At 40.4% G+C, this 18297-nt stretch overlaps 1 protein-coding gene across 1 annotated transcript in view; it reads right to left on the bottom strand.

Moving 5' to 3' along the window:
• Cog5 (component of oligomeric golgi complex 5) overlaps window positions 1-18297 on the bottom strand; it is a 290729-nt gene that overhangs the window by 47758 nt on the left and 224674 nt on the right. The gene's annotated exons all lie outside the window — the stretch shown is intronic.

Raw genomic sequence — 18297 nt, 5'->3', positions numbered from 1 at the left:
ATCTTAGTATTCCAAGGAAGTGAATGGTGGAAAGACATAGTCATCGTCCTATTTTTTATAGTCTTTTTTAAAAGAAATTGCCCATGACTGAATTATGTGTGTATGGGCAATAAGAAGTAAAATTATAAACTTTCATTTCCTCATCTTTACTTCTCAGAACATGATTTTAAGAGGAAGAACATAGACTGCCTTATTAATCTATATCAGTTACAGTTTAGATTAAAGAAAAAGACCCACGCATCAACCACTCTCATGATGATGCCATTACAGCCTAATTCTCTAGAACATTGTTATCCACAGGACATTATCTAGCTCCCTTCATAGCTGGAGATCACTTCTTAGGCATATGCAGTACTGACGTTTTAGGAGACAGAGCAGAAAACATCTCCTACTGTCCTATAACCCAGGTAACCATGACAAAAAGAACCTCTACTTTACCTTTCTCCTTCCTTTTGATAAGTTCTTACAAATGTATATTTTCAAAATTAAATTCAACCTCTACTTTTTCAATACAAATAAAACAGTATTAATTGTTTATAAAAGAGAGTACTAGTTTGTTAAAGCTGTTAATCCATCACACTGGTTATGAAGTCAACCTAAGACCTCTTGACACCAAGTTAAGAAAGATCAGGAAGACTTTCAGGAAGATCAGATTTCTAACTTGAAATCAAGTTAGTTCCAAAATTGTCAATATGTATTTAAGTATGTGGAATGAAAAAAAGCTTTCTTTTCCTATAGTAACCAGCACTCAGAAGAGCTCACAAATCCAACTTACTCAGCTGACAGTGTGGAGAACCTGTTCCTCACAAGTACAAGTCTTGCAGGAGAGAGCTCTGTGAGGTGCCCATGGGGTTTGGTACTAGGGAGGCACTCCTACAGTAGAATGGCAACAGCTAACGTGGGGCAAGAATACATGCAGATGTTACTCTCACTTTCCCGGGCATTTATGCCAAAAGCTTCAGGGCACGAGGGTGCATGCTTGTGGTCACAGTTACCAAGGAGGCTGAGGGAGGCTTCTGTCCACCAGTTCAAGGCCAGCAGAATGTGGTTAAGAAAAAGGAAGCTGTGACCTGAAACTATACACTCTTTAAGATCTAATCTCTCTTTGTAATCTCAAAGTAATTTTGAAGAATAAAGGAATGGAAAAGATGTGAAATTTTTTTCAGTGTAGTTATTTTATACTTAACTAAGGAAAAAATTTACTGCTAGAAAACTGTGGAACTCATTTTATTATTGAGGGTTTTGTAAAGTTCTGTAACTACAGAAGCCCATTTCACATCTACTAGGAAGCTATACAGAACAATACATAATCAAAAATATTGGTCTGAAGAAAAGGAATGCTCAAAACTCCTCTTGGGAATATATTGTAGCCACTTTGGAAATATTCCAGGAATTTGTCAAAAGCAAATATGAATTTAACTTAGTAACCTAGCAATTAAAGTCCCAGTTTATACATGAAAAATTATAAGGCATATTCACTTAGATGTAATGTTCACACAATCAAATAGTCATATAATATCATTCATATGATAGCTTAAAGTTAAAAAAACAAATGCCAACCAACTTATAAAGTGAATATATACACAGTCAACATCACTTGGCAATTAACATGGAACCACATTCTAATACATGGTATATCATGGAAGAGTCCTGAAAACAATGTAAGTACAAGAAGCCAGTCATATAATAAATTATTATATTTACATGAGATAACTAGAGTAGAGAGATCCACGGAAATGAAAGATTAGTAGTTGCATTGAACTGAGGTACAAATGAATGTGGCATTTACTGTGAGGTGAACTGGTTTATGAGTACACTCAAGCCACCAAGTGGGACACTGGGCTCGCTGAGGCAGATGCCCTAAAGTGCTTCTGGTTTTTTATTTTGTTTTGTTTTGTTTTGCTTCATGAAGGACAGAGGAATTCCAGATTTCCAGACTGTCTAGGTTCCTGACTGATGCTTTGACAGTCTGGTTGAGCTACAGTTAAGAAAAAATGCCAAGTTCAATACAGTTACACAGTTGTACAAGGAAAATATATACTTATGGGAGAAAATTAAGATAGTATATCTGAATGAAAACCAAGGAACAAAATTAAAGGCACTACTGTGGAACTAGTTTTGAGGAGGGAGAACTGGATCTGCTGTCATCCTGACCTCACTGTGGAGTGTGATATGCAGCCCACTCAGCTAGTGGTCCCTGCATCTCACCAATACTGCCCGTCACTCTCCCTTGGGGAAACAACCTTAGGGAAAACAGTACAAGGAACACCATGTCCCTCCACTTACCTGGTTTGTTAAACATGATTCTGTTTGTGTTTGCCCTCTCTTCTTTCTGTTCCCTTACACACATACATAGATAGCTGTTTTCTAAATCACACATGGATTATGGCTGATAATCTGCTTTCTGAATCATACATAGATTATGGTTCTTTACCCCCAAATCTACTGGATTGTATCTTTCTTAAGATGGGACATTCTCTTACAAAACTATAATTCTTTTATCAACTTTGAAAATTTACTTTGATAATGTGCTTTTATTTGGGACCCATCAAATCTACAAGGGGTTCTGGTTCCTTTTAATGGGAAGCAGGATTAGAGGCCAAGACTAAGACACTAAGCATTCTCATAGCTACTGACCTCTGTGATCACTCTTAGTTACTGAAGCAGACAACTCTTCGATTCCCTGGACCTCCACTTCCCTGAGCCCTCATCCTCTAGAGTAACTTGTCTACCTTTTTCTGTGGTTACATATCTTGCTGTCCAACTCTTCTACCTTTCATTCAATCTTACTGGTGTCAATGACTCTCATTTTTCCTTATTTCCACACTTTCTGGCTTAGATTCCATAAAGTTTTAACATCCATGTACCTGACTTCAATTTGGGTCTGGATAGTCTATCAATTTTATACACAAGGGGGAAGAGAGTCTAGGATGAAAGGATTCATGCAGAAAAAAATCTTTCTTGGTTAAGCAACACCCACACCTGATGTGAGATGTCAATGAACTTCAGGGACCACACTTTCAATCTACGACTATCAAACTACAGTGCCAGGCAGCTTGGTTACAGATGCCATTCGCCTTCTCAGAGACAGGCAAGACTGTCCAAACCATGGCCCTCTGTTCTTCGTCTCCAAAACCTCAGTTCTCCTTACTCCTGCATAGCTTCATCCAGGAGTATTCAGAAACTTTGTATCCCATAATGTTCCACATATCCCTAGATAATATCTTATTAAAAAGATATTATCCAATATCTTGTCCAATTATCTGTCAGTGTCCCAGTCATTTCACAAGTGCACAGAAACCATCCTTTATCTTAATTACTTAGGGCCCAAGTTGTGTCCTGTTTCTGCTGTATTTCTATCCCCGCCCCCTTCCCAGTGGGTAACTTTCACAAACATTTTAGCAGCCTTCCTTTCTAGAAAAATCTACACAATGGAGTACTATTCAGCTATCAAAAACAATGACTTCATGAATTTGAAGGCAAATGCATGGAACTAGAAAATATCATCCTGAGTGAGGTAACCCAGTCACAAAAGAACACACATTGTACGCACTCACTGATAAGTGGATATTAGGCAAAAAGCTTGGAATACCTAAGATATAATTCATAGACCACATGAAGCTCAAGAAGGAAGACCAAAGTGTGGATGCTTCAGTCCTTCTTAGAAGGAGGAACAAAATTCTCACAGGAGGTAGAGAGTGGGAGGGACTTGGGAGGAAGAGTGGAGGGGAGGAGAAAAAGGCATGGAAGGATAAGATATGGGAAGAGACAGGGGAGATGTACAGAGGGTCAGGAAATTGAACAGAGGTGTGTAGCAATGGGGGATAGGGACTAGGGGTAGCCACCAGCAAGTCCCAGATGCCAGGAAAGCAAGAGGCTCCCAGGACCCAACAGGGATGAGATTAGCTGAAAGGCCCAACAAAGGGAAGGAGAACCTGTAGAGACCATATCCAGAGGTTAGGCAAGGCCCCTGGTTGGGCGATGGGGACACCCACTCATCTCCAAAACTTTAACCCAGAATTGCTCCTGTTTAAGGAAATATGGAGACAAAGTGTGGAGCAGAGGCTGAAGGAAAGGCCATCCAGAGACTGCTCCACCTGGGGATCCATCCCATATACAAACACTAAACCCAGTCACTATTGCAGATGCCAAGTGCTTGTTGACAGGAGCCTAATATAACTATCTCCTAAGAGACTCTGCCAGATCCTGACAAATACAGGGGTGAATGCTTGCAGCCAACCATTGGACTGAGCATGGGGACACCAATGGAGAAGTCAGGGAAAGGACTAAGGAGCTGAATGGGTTTGCAATCCCATAGGAAGAACAACAATATCAAACAACCAGACCCTGTCCCCCAGAGCTCCCAGGGACTAAACCACCAACCAAAGAGTACACATGAAGGGACCCATGGCTCCAGCTGCAAATGTAATATAGGATGCCCTTATCTGGCATCAATGGAGGGGAGGCCCTTGGTCCTGTTAAAGCTTGATTCCCCAGTGTAGGGGAATGCTAGCAAGGTGAGGTAGGAGTGGGTGGAGGAACATCCTCATAGAAGCAGGGGGAAAGGGAATGGGAGAGGGAGGAACCAAGAAAGGGAATAATATTTGAAATGTAAGTGAATAAAGTAGCCAACATAAATAAATGAATAAATAAATAAATAAAATCTCAAAAGAAGTTTGCACTTCTCACCACTCACTTTCTGACCCTCCTCTTTTAACCTACCCATCTACAAAGACAACCCCTATCAAAGTCACAACAGAGCCGCACATTGACAAAATTGTGATTATCATCTGACTCTGATCAGCAGCTTGACACAGTGGTCAGACTCTTCCAACACTTTCCTAGCAGCCTTATGAACATCACTACACTCATCGTCTCTATGAACATCTCTTGTCCTCCCTAGGTTAGGCATTCATAGGTTCGCTTCTCTACTGGTTCCTCCTCCTCACTGTCCACCCTGTAATCTCTTCTTCTCCCGAGATAACTGCTCTCAATGCACTAAATCCAGCAGCACTGACATGGAGATTACATTAGTCTTTGTTGTGAGAAGCTGTCTTATGCTTTCTCGGATGTCTTGGCAGAACTCTTGACTTTCAACAACTAGACACTAGCTCCCCCAACCAAAAACAACAATCTAAGGCATCTACAGATGCTGGGAAATGTCCTGGGAGAAAGGAAAAGAGAACAGAAGATCCTCTTTGACTAAGGGCCAAGGAAGTGTGCTGAAGTGCGCTGTCTTGTCTTCTCACGAGTCCTCCAGATGTTCTCGGTGACTCCTCAGCCTATTTGCTATTTCAAATTTAATATGCCCAAAGTGAAACTGTGATTCTCATCTTCCTGAACCTTCCATTTTTCCATATTTTTGCTTTGTTTTGTTTTGTTTTGTTTAATCTCAGCATGTGGCATGCCAAACTGTGAGCAACCTGGGCTAGCACCCCTGGGATTATTTTTAACTCTATCATTTTGCATGTTTAATTTGTTGTTAATCACCTCATACCAGATCCACGCTTTTACCATTGAGGACCAAGGGTGTCTTAGCATTTACAGTTATTTATTCTGTATGTATGCATGTGTGCCCAAAAGTGTGTATGTGAACCATGTGCATGCATGAGCCTATGACATGAAGGGGGTTGTCACATCCCTGGAAGTGGAGTTTCAGATGGTTGTGAGCTAGCACTGGGATACACAGCAACCAAGCCCGAGTCCTCTGCAAGGGCAGTAAGTGCTCCTAACCACTGAGACCACTCCCTTTTAGATCTTTGTACCCAGAACCTCATAGTTTCCTTTCCCTCCCTTCTTTCTTCATTTCATTCCTTCCCTCCTGCTCTTTTCTCTTTCCTTTCTTTTCCCCACCTTCTCTCAATAGAGACTAGCCCTGGCTGGCCTAGAACTCACTATGTACTACAAACTGGCTTTCAAACTTGCTGCGATCCTCCTGCTTTGGCCTTTTGAGTGTTGAGATTACACGTATGATCTACCACATCTGACGATGAAGTTAGATTTAGAGCTAACCAATAATCCAACACAAACTTAAAATTAATAGTAACATCTGTATAGTATTTAAATGTACTTAGTTTATTTATCTGATACTCAACATAAACATTTATAGTTATTCTCATGGGTTAACTCTTATTTTAATTTAACTCAATCATCATTTCTTTCAATGTTTGTATCTGAAACCAAAGATTATAGTTTACTTCCATGAGGATTTGTGTTATCTGTATATTTTTAAAATAACATCTACATTTTAGGTCATTGGTAAAAATGTTGTATAAGTGAGGACATATTTTCCCCATGACAAACTGTTATTAATGAGTAAATGACTTGGCAAGTCCAGTCCAGGACTGGCCAGTTTGCATATTTACATCATGCCCACAGGGTCAATACAAATACTTTCAATTATCTGATATCTATGGATAATAGCTGCATAGCATCTCCCTGACATGTATATCTAGGAGCCCTCGTAGAAAGGAGAGCCAGTTTCAAAAGGCATTGGGAACCCACAGGACTGTAAAGAATTTTTGTATCTGAACAAGCTTTGGCCCTAGTGTGTTTAGAAACACTATAGAAAAATTCCTTAGAGCACACCAGAGGGAAGGTGCCACAGAGAGCCTTGCCTGTCATTATTTGATGTTCTTGAAAAGCTAAAACCTGTGTTCCTTGTTTTCTAAAATAGTTTTATGTGATCACAAGCAAATATTTAGAGATGTTTAAGAAAATGCACAGTAAATTCCACAGATTACCAGCCTTGGTTGCACAGTTACTATTCATGATACTCATTTGTGTTCTACATCACTCTATCACTTAGTTTTATCTTTTGGAGGGGTTCAAGGCAGAGTTTCTTTGTATAATAGTTCTGGCTGTTCTGGAACTCTACTTGTAGACCAGGCTGGCCTCAAACTCACAGAGATCCATCTGCTTCACCCTCCTGAGTGTTGGGATTAAAGCATGGGTCACCATGCTTGGTTCTTCAATCTATTTCATAATCTTATTTTATTTTAAAATTATTTAAAAAATTTTCACTATAGTCACTGTACATGTTACATAAGGACATTTTATTTTAGTATAATATTTTTATTAATTATTTAAGAATTTCATACATTTATTTTGATCCTATTCATTACCTGACTCTACCTATCTCATCCCCAATCCCTCCAAGAGCCATCCTCTTATAAAGGGCTGCTTACATATATTCATAGGTGTGCATCCACTCACTGGAGTGCAGTCATCCACCCAGAGGCCATATCACGTCTGCATTCTCAGAGAAGTATATCCTCACACTGAGTGTACTCACCATAACACTCTGCCCTCCTAGTTTTATATAGTGAACCATCTCAAAATCAATTGAGTATCGCTACACTTGTTTCCTTGAACTTCACCTCAGCTTACGTAGTTTTTATTAATAGAAGCTTGTTCATTTGTTTCTTGAGAAAGAGTTTCTATATATATAGTCCTGCCTGCACTGGAACCTAATATGTAAGCCAAACTGACTTGAAACATTTTGCAAAATGTCCTTGGTATTTATACATTTTTTTCTTTCTATCATTGTCTTTGCTATTCCATTGTATGAATTTATCTTTTTTTTAATCCATTCTGTAGTTCTCAGTTGTCTGCAATATACTGAGGAGTATAAGGAATTGTCTACAATACTTGCTAGTTGAATGACTTGCAGCTTGAACTTCTATAGCTATAACACATAACTAATAATAAAGATCAAAGCAAAGTACACTGTATAAACTGAAAACACCTTTAAAATACAATGTATTAGTATTTTTTTAAACTCTAGTTATTCTCTTGTACTTTACTTGATTCTTTTCTCCTGTGATGGTGAACATTATGTTCACAAGTTTAAAAATCACTGTGTTTAAGAGAACTATAAAATATAAATGCCTCTAATTTGTGAGGCCTCCCCAACCAAGAAAAAATAACCTCCCACAATGCTGGGGGCTGGTCTTATACAAACCATGTGTTTTCACTTGCTTCTCCAAAAGAGCTTGCTTGCCCTCGACTGAGCGTGGGCAGATGTGTGCTTGACTGTATGCAGGTGGGATGTGTGCCTGATTGTACGAAGGCAGGAGTACACAGCCCTGTGGGCTTGCCTTTATAAACCCCTGACTAATGTAGTCTGGAGCTGCATCCCATCAGGTGTGCTCTCGAGCAGTCCTGGCAACCCGAGTATCTGGCACCACTATTTAACTAAGCCTTTAGTTGTTAAATTTTATTCATGCTTATGGTGAATCTGTGCAACCCCAGACACATAGCACTACTCGTCTTAATCCCTTTGCTTATGGCTTGTTCCACTGCTGGACTGGCTGGAAACTGCAGGGACAGATAAGGATTTACATATCAGGGCCATACCCAGGTGAAGCTGTCTGAAGGTACCAAGTGGGCACCTCTCTGTGGTATGTGGTTACAAAGCGTCCTGTACAGAGCCCCTCTACCTCAGAGTCTTCCACTCAGCGTGAATTACTTTAACATTGCCCCCAGTCATTTCTTGCACTTGCAGTCCTTTAAGTCCACTTTAGGAGTTGACAAATATATTATACTGAATGTCACAAAGAAGAGATTTCACATATCTAGTCAGTGACCTGAGAGCTACTAGAGTCACAGTTGCCATTTTAAATCAGAGTTATTGGAGCTCACCAAACTGCACAAGGTTGCAAGAACATAGTACTAAAGTAGGAACGATAAGGAATTCTACATACTAAAGTACGAGAATGCATACATGGACAATCATGTTACATCATACTGTATCTAAAAAGACTTTAGAAACCAAAAGAATTGTGTTTGAGCTTCAGACATCTGTCTCTCTGTCTTTGTCTAGCACACAGACATACAAGCAAATCTAAAAGCTAAACGAATCCTTAAATAATTCCTAGGTACAAGAAAGAAATGATACTCCTCTTTAAGCTATGTGAAAAGTATTTTTCTGAGCTTATATCTGAACATCTGTGCAGTGGGAGCAGCACATGAATTCTGGATCTGGCAAACAACTGCTGAGCCCAGATCTGCACAGTGAGCTACAGTGGAGGCGCAGGACACTCTGTCCTTGCTAATTCGTGAATGAAATGCCCACGAGCTCCCTAAACACCCTGAAGACAAAATCAAAGCAAAAATTGGCAATAAGGGAAAGACAAATCAAAGTTTCTAGACAGAAAATGTGCTGTGGGGATCACTAAAGCTGACTTGGAAAAGTGTCTAAAAGGAACAAAAACAACAACAAAAATGCATTATAGATTCTGAATTGTAAAAGAATAATTTCCTTTCTAGATTGCATAGAAATACCAATTAGCTCTATTACCATGCTCTCCCATTAATGCTATGGAAATGTCAAGACTACAGAATAACTTTTTTATGTATTTTTTTTCAAAATCATTCACTTTATTTTTTAAAGATTTATTTATTTATTTTATGTGTATGAGTGCTCTCCTGCACTCCAGAAGAGGGCATCAGACCCCATTACAGATGGTTGTGAGTCACCATGTGGTTACTGGGAAATGAACTCAGGACCTCTGGAAGAGCAATCAGTGCTCTTGACCGCTGAGCCCTTTCATAAGCCCTTCAAAATCTTTTAAACTACTTTTCTATATGCACACATAAAAATATACAAGACAAAGCTTGTAGTAGAATTTCACAGAGGACAGCAACGTGGCAGACAACCCACCCTATAGTGCTATCCTGGATAAAAAAGGGTAAATATTATACATTCAACTCAGACATCTTTAATAAAACTATTGAAACAAGAGCTGACAAACACTCCTTTATACCTATACTCATTGTTCTGGAAGTGATGAGTCCAGTTTTCTAATTACCACGGTAATTTTTAACGAGTCATCTCCTTGGTAATGTAGTTGCTTTGTATTTATGCTTGTGTATCAGCTAATTTCATTATAGTTTACCCAACACAAATTTAAGACAAAATGCTTTTCTCTAACATGTTTTCTGTCCAATAGAGACTCATGTCAAAATTAATCATGTATAATGGACATTTATTATTATTGATAAGCTTTTTACATGACTCTCAGATTGTTATGTCAGCCTCCAATGTATACAAAAGACATCAGGAGAGAAATCGTAGCCCTCTCATGTCCTCTTAATAGGAATCCAGTAAGTGATTATGTCTACAGACTCACCAGACACAATCTACAAGGAACCTCTGGTCTACATTCTATCTGCATTTTTTGACATACAATACAATAATCTCAAATGCAGTCAATGATTCTTCCAAATATTTAGATCAAGGAGCCTAAGAGGAAATATTTTAGTCACTGCTCTATTTCTATGAAAAGACTCCATGACTAAGGTAGTGCTCATCAAAAGAAAACATTTAACTGGGGCTCCCTTTTTATTTCTGAAGGTTAGTCCATCATCATGATGATCGGAAGCAGACAGGGAAAGCCCTGGAGCAGTAGCTGAAAGCTTTACATCCTGGTCTGCAGGCAAAGAGAGAGAAAAAGAGAGAGACAGAGACAGAGAGAAACATACATTGGGCCTGAAGTGGGCCTTTGAAACCTCAAAGCCCAATCCCAGTGACACACTTCTTCCAACAAGGCCAAACCTCCTAATCCTTTTGTTCATCAACTGTGGACTAAGCATACAAATAAATGAGTCTATGCGTACCATTTTCATTCAGACTACATATTCCTCTAGAAGAAATGTATACTAAGGAAAGAATATAGAAAAATCAAGGAAATAAAATCCTTGACGATTAAAAGTGGGACTACACAAGTATGCTAGGCAATTCACATGATAGTAAAAGAATATGAAGAGATGCTTTGTTATAAATTACTTAAAAACAAAACGTATTCTCTATGTAGTAGTCTCAGGAAAGGAGCAGAAAGAGCCAAGTCAGAGCTTTCAGACATGAAACACTCTACTGAGAGGGACTTTGTGATGTTCTGCTAACTGGGACCAGAGCGTGCATATGTCACCTAGGGCCACCTGCTGAATCTGCTTACACACGGTTACACCAGAAAAGGCCATCTGCCATACAAACTGGAAGGAAATAGCCTGTCATGAAGGCTTCAGTCAACAGGAGAAATTAAACTGTTTGGTTACTGTTTACTTGCCCAAAAAGGACTTTTTTTTAAAAATTAGTTTCTTGTAGGAACTCAATCTATGACATAGATGAAAACGACTTTTTGAAATTTATTTTTGTTGTGTATGTATGTTGTGTGTCTATGCCTTGGTTCATGTGTGGAGGCTAAAAAACAACCTTCAGGACTTCCCTTTGGCCATGGCATCCTGGGATGAAAATCAGGCTTGACAGAAGGACTTATACATGTTGGGCCATATCATTCGTTCAATAATTCCTTTTTATTTAAGCTCATAAATCAAGTGCTTTCCTCACAGATTACAGCACACATTTAAAACTATAAGTGTTATGATTACATATGATTTACATCAATGTCAGTTTTCCTTTGAGTATATAAATTATATATTCTCACAAACTATAAAATATTCATAAAAGGTAAATACAATTTACACCATTAAAACTTATATTTTATTTATTCAGATCTGTTTTTGCAGATGCACAGCAAAAGACAAGGCCACCAATTTATACATAAATTCCTTATTTCTTGGGACATTTACCTACCTAAATTTCCATGGTAAAAATGACTAATTTGTTTTAGTGTTAAACCCACAAGAAACATTAAAGGACATCTCTCCCCGCCTATGTCCCAGTTCTCTGGTTTCATGGGTGGATGTAGGGCATTACCTTAAGGAGGTGGCAACTGTGTCCCTGAGGCTGTAGATGCTCACTGGTCTCCCACTGTCCCCTTGCTGTAGCAGTGACCCACGCTGGCTGGCAGGTGGACACAGCTGCCTTTCCGTTCATCTCACAGCTCTGGCTTAGGGAACTGGAATGTTTCTATTTCCTTGTTTCTTTTCCCTTTTAAATTTCAGGGGTTTTGTGAATTCTGCCCTTATTCTAAGGGTTAAGCCTTCTCTTCCTTGGTATTTTGGTATTTCCAAGTGCACTAAGGCAGGACATGGCTCGGCTCACAGCATGCTTTTCAGTCGGTTTGGAGTTTATATTTTGAGACATTCTGAAATTACACCTAGAAGTTCACAGGATGTTTTCCTTGCTATTTTAAAAAGTCTTTTTTAGAAGAATTATTTATTTTATTTTATGTATATTAGCCACCATGTGGTTGCTGGGAATTGAACTCATGACCTCTAGAAGAGTAGCCAGTGCTCTTAACCAATGAGCCATCCCTTCAGTCCCTCACAGGAGTTTTTCTTTTCACTCTTGGTCTTTATTGTCTAGATGCTGAATTTCTTGAGCACTTTATTACTTGATCAAAGTGTTACTATATAGCTATTTAAATAACAAGGACAGTGGTCTGCAATCACAGAACCGATCTGACAGCAATGCTACAATCTGACATTAGACTAAACCATCACACCAATGTGTTATGGAAGATAACAGCTTGAGACAGTTCATCTTAGACCCTGCTTATGGGGTGGAGATGAGGAGAAGAGCACACATGAACGAAGTACAGCTGCTCTGTGCACGCATTGGCAGGCCTATGCCAGTTTATCCCCCCACTCCCTTCACCTCCTTCACTGCTCAGGCTGCTAAGAATGGACTCAGCTATTTTATCAAACACACGAGCCTCCCAAAGAACTTGAGCTTCATTTTGCTTCAAAGGGTTCTAAGTGGTTGAGCAGCAGATGGAATCCTCACCTCCCATGACTAGTAACTGGCTCCCAAATATTGGCTCTGTTGATTAAGTCACAGGTATATGTTTAAAAACCAAAGTGTTTGGGGCTGGAGAGATGGCTCAGTGGTTAGAAGCTCTGGCTCCAATTCAATTCCCAGCAATCACATGGTGGATCACAATCATGTGTAGTGGGATCTGATGCCCTCTTCTGGTGTGTGTGTGAAAATAGTGACAGTGTACTCACACAGTAAACAAACAAACAAATAAATACCTTTTTTTTTTTTTTTTTTTTTGGTTCTTTTTTGAGCTGGGGATCGAACCCAGGGCCTTGCGCTTCCTAGGCAAGCGCTCTAACCACTGAGCTACATCCCCAACCCAATAAATCTTTTAAAATAGTCAAGGTGTTCATCATCATATATATTTATCCTTTCCTGTTTCCCATGATGACTACAACTAGTTTTAGCATTTTCTGAAGTCTCTAAAACACAGCATTAGCCTAGAAAAAGAGCTAAGTTAGTAGATTCGGCAAGCAGTCTTAATAGCATGTTAAATGAAAACACAGACATGCTGCCTGGTGCTTTTCCATCTCCTGCTGTCCCTCGGTAACTGACCTCTAAAGACGGGCATAGAGTTCAAAGGGGAGTGTGCTCATGTTTTTCACCCTGGCAGTTCTGTTAGTGGCATTCTGAGTCAGTACGGCCAACCTCCACTAGAGGACAAGGTTTTCTTCTACTAATTTATAATCCAGCTCCCTTGTTTTCAGTATTTTCTTGAGTATTTACTTTGGGGGTACACGAGGGACAGGGTAAGGGAATCTTAATCCCTCATGGCTCAAAACTCTTAGTCATTCTACCATGAATTAATTAATGCTGGATACCAACAATGGAAACCTCATGAACTCATGGAAACTGAACAACTCAATATTGAGAAAAAAATTAGGAATGAAATAAAAATTAAAATTCTACATTGACTGAAAATGAAAACCCAAATAGCCACAATGAAGGCACGTCTAAGAGGCACGCTCATAGTACTAAGGGCCTGTGTGAAACTGAAATGACCTAATGTCAGTAACTTAACAACACACCTGAAAGCTCAGGAATAAAAGAAAAAAGAAATCACATCAAAAAATAGGATAACGACAATAAAATACAAAAACAAACAAACAAATAAATGAAACAAAAAGTTGGTTCTTTGAAAAAAATCATTAAGATTGACAAAGTTCCAGGATAGCCACGGTTATACCCTATCCTAGAATTAAAAAAAAAATTGACACTTATCCACATTAAATCCAAATTAACATAATTAGGGATGAAAAGGGGAACATGCCAGATACCAAGGAAATCCAGAGAATCCTAACATACTTTAAAACCCTGTACTCCACCAAATTCAAATATCTAAAAGAAATGGATAATTTTCTCTATACATAACAGTTAGCAAAGTTGAACCAAGATTAGATAAGAAATTGAAATAGACTTTATAACTCCCAGTGAAATGGAAGCAATCACTGAAAGACTCTGAACCAAAAAAGCCCAGGGCCAGATGGTTTACTGTAGAATTATACCAGACTTTCAAGGAGGAGTTAATACAAATACCCAGTAAACAGAATGCACTATCCATATTATAAACCTTTCCTCCTTAGACCCTTATCCTGAGCACTGATTATCAGTCAATACAACTCATTCCTGTGGAAAAGGAGACTATTTGTTAAAGAGTTGTACTTTGCAATGGAGTCTTGGTGTAGCCATGCTCAAAGCTTTGTTGTGACAATTGTCACAGGGAAACTCTTTTGGTGTTTTGTTTTGTTTTGTTTCCCAAAATCTTAGTGTGTAAAAAGTAAACCACTTGGTGTCAAACTCCAGAAGTTTGGCCAAGAGCTGGCTGACTAAGGCAAGTTGACCTGAGTTATATTCTCAACTCACCAGGATCAATTTGCTGCCAGCCATGACACTTGCAGGGAGTCCTGCATCACTGGGCAAACTAGAGGGTTACACGTAGAAGAACTGAAATAGATCCATACTAATCACCTTGCACAAAACTAAACTCCATATGGACATTAACGTAAGGCCAGATGCCCCGACTGGGTAGAGGACAGAGTGGGGAAAGGTCTTCACCTCACTGACAGAAGGCTTTCTGAACAGACCTCTTATAGCACAGGCACTAAATGGATCTCATGGAACCAACATTCTCTGCATTGCAAAGACCACTGTCATTTGTACCAAGTGGTAGCCTGAAGAATAGGAAACAATGTTTTCTTAACCAACTGTATATCCAACCGAGGGCCGATACGCAGCATACATAAAAAACCTCAAAAACTGCACGTCAAGGAAACAAAAAACCCACTTTAAAAATGAGGTTCAGCTCTAAACATAAAAGTCTCAAAAGAGGAACTGAAATGGCTGAGACACCCTTAACAAATGTTCAACATCCTTAATCATCAGGGAAATGCAAATCAAAACTCTTTTGAGATTCCATCTTGTATCTCTCAGAATGGCTCAGCTCAATAACACAAGGGACAGCTCATGCTGGTGAGGATATGGAGCAAGGGGACACTCATTGCTGACAAGGATGCAAACGTGGACACTCACTGTGAAAGTCAATATGGAAGCTCCTCAGAAAGCTGGGAATTGGTCTACTTCAAGACCCAGCTATACCACTCTTGGGTATATACCCAAGGGATGCTCCATCCTCCTACAAGGATACTTGATCAACCATGGCCACTGCTGGTTTACACACAATAGTCAGAAACTATAGACATCCTACATGCCCCTCAATAGAAGAATGGATGGAGAAAATGTGATGCATTTACACAATGGAGCTGTGTAATTCAGCTGTTAAAAGAAATATGGCATCATGAAATTTACAGGCACATGGATGAAACTAGAAAAAAAAATCACCCTGAGTGAGCTAACCTAGACTCAGCAAGATAAATATGGTATGTTTTTACATATATGTGGGTATTAACCATTGAATAAATGATAACCAAGCTACAATACGCAGACCAAGAGAAGATAGGTATGGAAGAAGGGACTAGTGGGGGACACATGGATCTTCCTGAAAAGGGGAGGTAGAATGGATTTTATGGGTGGCCTGGAGTGGAGGAGGCAAGATCAGAAGGATCAGGTAGGGAGGGGGAGAGAAGATGGGTTAAGGGAAGGAATGTGGGGAAAGTTAGCTAAAACTGAGGGGCATTTGAGGGGTGGCATGAAAACTTAGTACAGGGGAAGCATTCTAAAGTATGTGAAGGCCATCCTAAGGACGTCTTCAAGTAATAAGGGAGACTCCCAACTGCCCATCTCCTGGCACCAAGGAAAGCTTCCAATATCTGGACTGGACTTCATCCAATTGAGCTAGCCAAAGAGGTCTCATGGAAACCTCCAATTAACCCAGGCTGCTGCCAATGCAAAAGGTTGCTCTCCATAAACAGACAGCAAGGTCCCACTGCTCAAAACAACACCCACACCTCTTTGAACATGGATAGGCTGAGCTGGTGCCTATAGGAAGGTACACTGCAAGCTACCAAAAGGGAAATGTAAATTTCACCCTCGCCACAAAACCTTAGACCGAACGTTAGTCTGATGTGACTTAAGGTCGGTCACTCCTCAAAATCATGAAATCCGCAGGCAAGTGGATGGAACCAGAAGAAAATCCCCCTGAGTGAGGTAACTCGGAAAGACTAATAAGATATGTATCACTCATTTGTGGATTTTAGTTGTTATTGATAAGCAAGCTGTAATATGTGTAACACTGTGGATCCTGTGGTGTGTCACCATGGGTCACACAGTGTGCCCTTCTGCCCAAACAGTTTTACTTGTAAATGTTCATTGCAACGAGTCATTGGTCTGGTTCAAGGCCTCTGGCTTCTGCTACACTATCTATACTGTATCCTCACCAAAACGCCTCTGAGAATCTTGTCGCCCTGTGTCACGGCGATCTTGCCACTCTGGGTCTGGAGGACTGGCCCTCACAGGCTCCAGCTCTGTATAGTTGGGGTGGACCTGGGCCTGGGTGTTGGCCTCAGTGTTCAGCCTGCAGGCTCTCTTTTGCCAGCACCATCAGGGCCAGGTCCCCTACACTAGCCAGGTGAGCGGGATGCGGTGTTCTCCTGTTTTCTTGCTCTTGGGGCAGGCTCTCCTGTGCCCAAGCTACTAGGACCAGCTCTACCGTGCTGCCCACGGGAGGGATGCTGCCCAGGCAGCTGACTGCTGGGTGTCTTTGGTTTGTTTGTAGTGGTTCATGTGTCTCTGGGTCTCTTCTGTGTGCTGCATATGCTCCAATGCATATCTTAAGATATTGAAAAATGCTAAGCTTATTAGAGGGAGGGAAACAGTGTTTCCTTGGTTGTCATGGAGATTCCACATGCCACTGCCTGGTGTTGCTCATGGATGTTTCAGCAAGTACACTCAAATGGCACAGCGTCATAGTGACACTGTGAGAGGAATCAGCTGTCTGCTGCATGTAATACGTCTCTGTACTAATAGATAACAAGACAGGCTTGATAATGCTGCACATGAAAACGAGTTCACTCACACTCACCAAATTTGATTGTATTCTTTTTCTTTTAAGAAAATGCTAATTTCTCTTTTCTCTCCCCAAGTCCGTCCTTGGAACCTGCATGTGAAGCTCGCTTTCTACCTGCCTCACTACCATTACTCCTCGGTCCTCAGCTCAGCATCTGGTAACTGGTACTGGTACTGGTACTGCTAACTGTGAGACTGATGACCTAATCCTGGTACAGTGCCATTGAAAGGCCATCGTGCCTCAGGTTACACCAGACTTACATTCTTAGCAGCGCGAGGCAACAAGGGGAGGTCTCCTCTACGTTTCTGAAGGATACTATGCCTGTGCTATTGTGTGTCTTTGTGTTTATGCTGTGCGGAAGGTCCTGACACAGCCTTGCCGCTGTTCACGGCTGACAGTTCTTACTCCCAGAAACAGACTTTCGAAGTGCATCATTCTAAGTCACAAGAAAGGAAGTACGCTGCATTGTATACACTGGAACAGGGTAGGATTTTAAAACTATACTTGATCACTAGTATGTTTTTAAAAGATATAAACATTTTATATTCTTGGGATTTCCAAATTAAGTAAAAAGCTTACTAGGCAACTAAGACTAATCCTTCTGCTGGGCCATGTAGTACATGCCTTTAATCCCAGCACTCAGAAGGCAGAGGCAGGCAGATGCCTGGATTCAAGGCCAGCCTGGTCTACAGAGTGAGTTTCAGGATAGCTGGGGCTACATGGAGAAACCCTGTCTCAAACAAACAAACATACATTAACAGTAAGAAAACCAATCCTCGCTATGACAATTTCTGGAAAGCCAAATTACTTTAAAAGTCTTGCTGGGCATGCTACTGCAGACAACTGAGGCAGGAAGACTAAGGGCTGGAGGCCTGCCTAGGAGCAGAAAGAGCTGGGAGGCAGCTGAAGGACTAAGCAGGGAGACTCAAAGCAAGCACTTCTTTGGCTTCAGGCAGGATGGCTGAATCAGATGCATAAAACAACACGTGTGTCAACACACACACACACACACACACACACACACACACACACACACACACACACACACACACTGATAGGATTCGGTTGGGATGAGGTCATGATTTTTCTCTGACGCTGTTGCCATGTTCCT

The sequence above is a fragment of the Rattus rattus genome, chromosome 7, assembly GCF_011064425.1.
Source record: "Rattus rattus isolate New Zealand chromosome 7, Rrattus_CSIRO_v1, whole genome shotgun sequence".
Lineage (NCBI taxonomy): Eukaryota > Metazoa > Chordata > Mammalia > Rodentia > Muridae > Rattus > Rattus rattus.
Note: the sequence above shows the minus strand (reverse complement) of the source record. Positions and strands in the feature narration are given on the sequence as shown.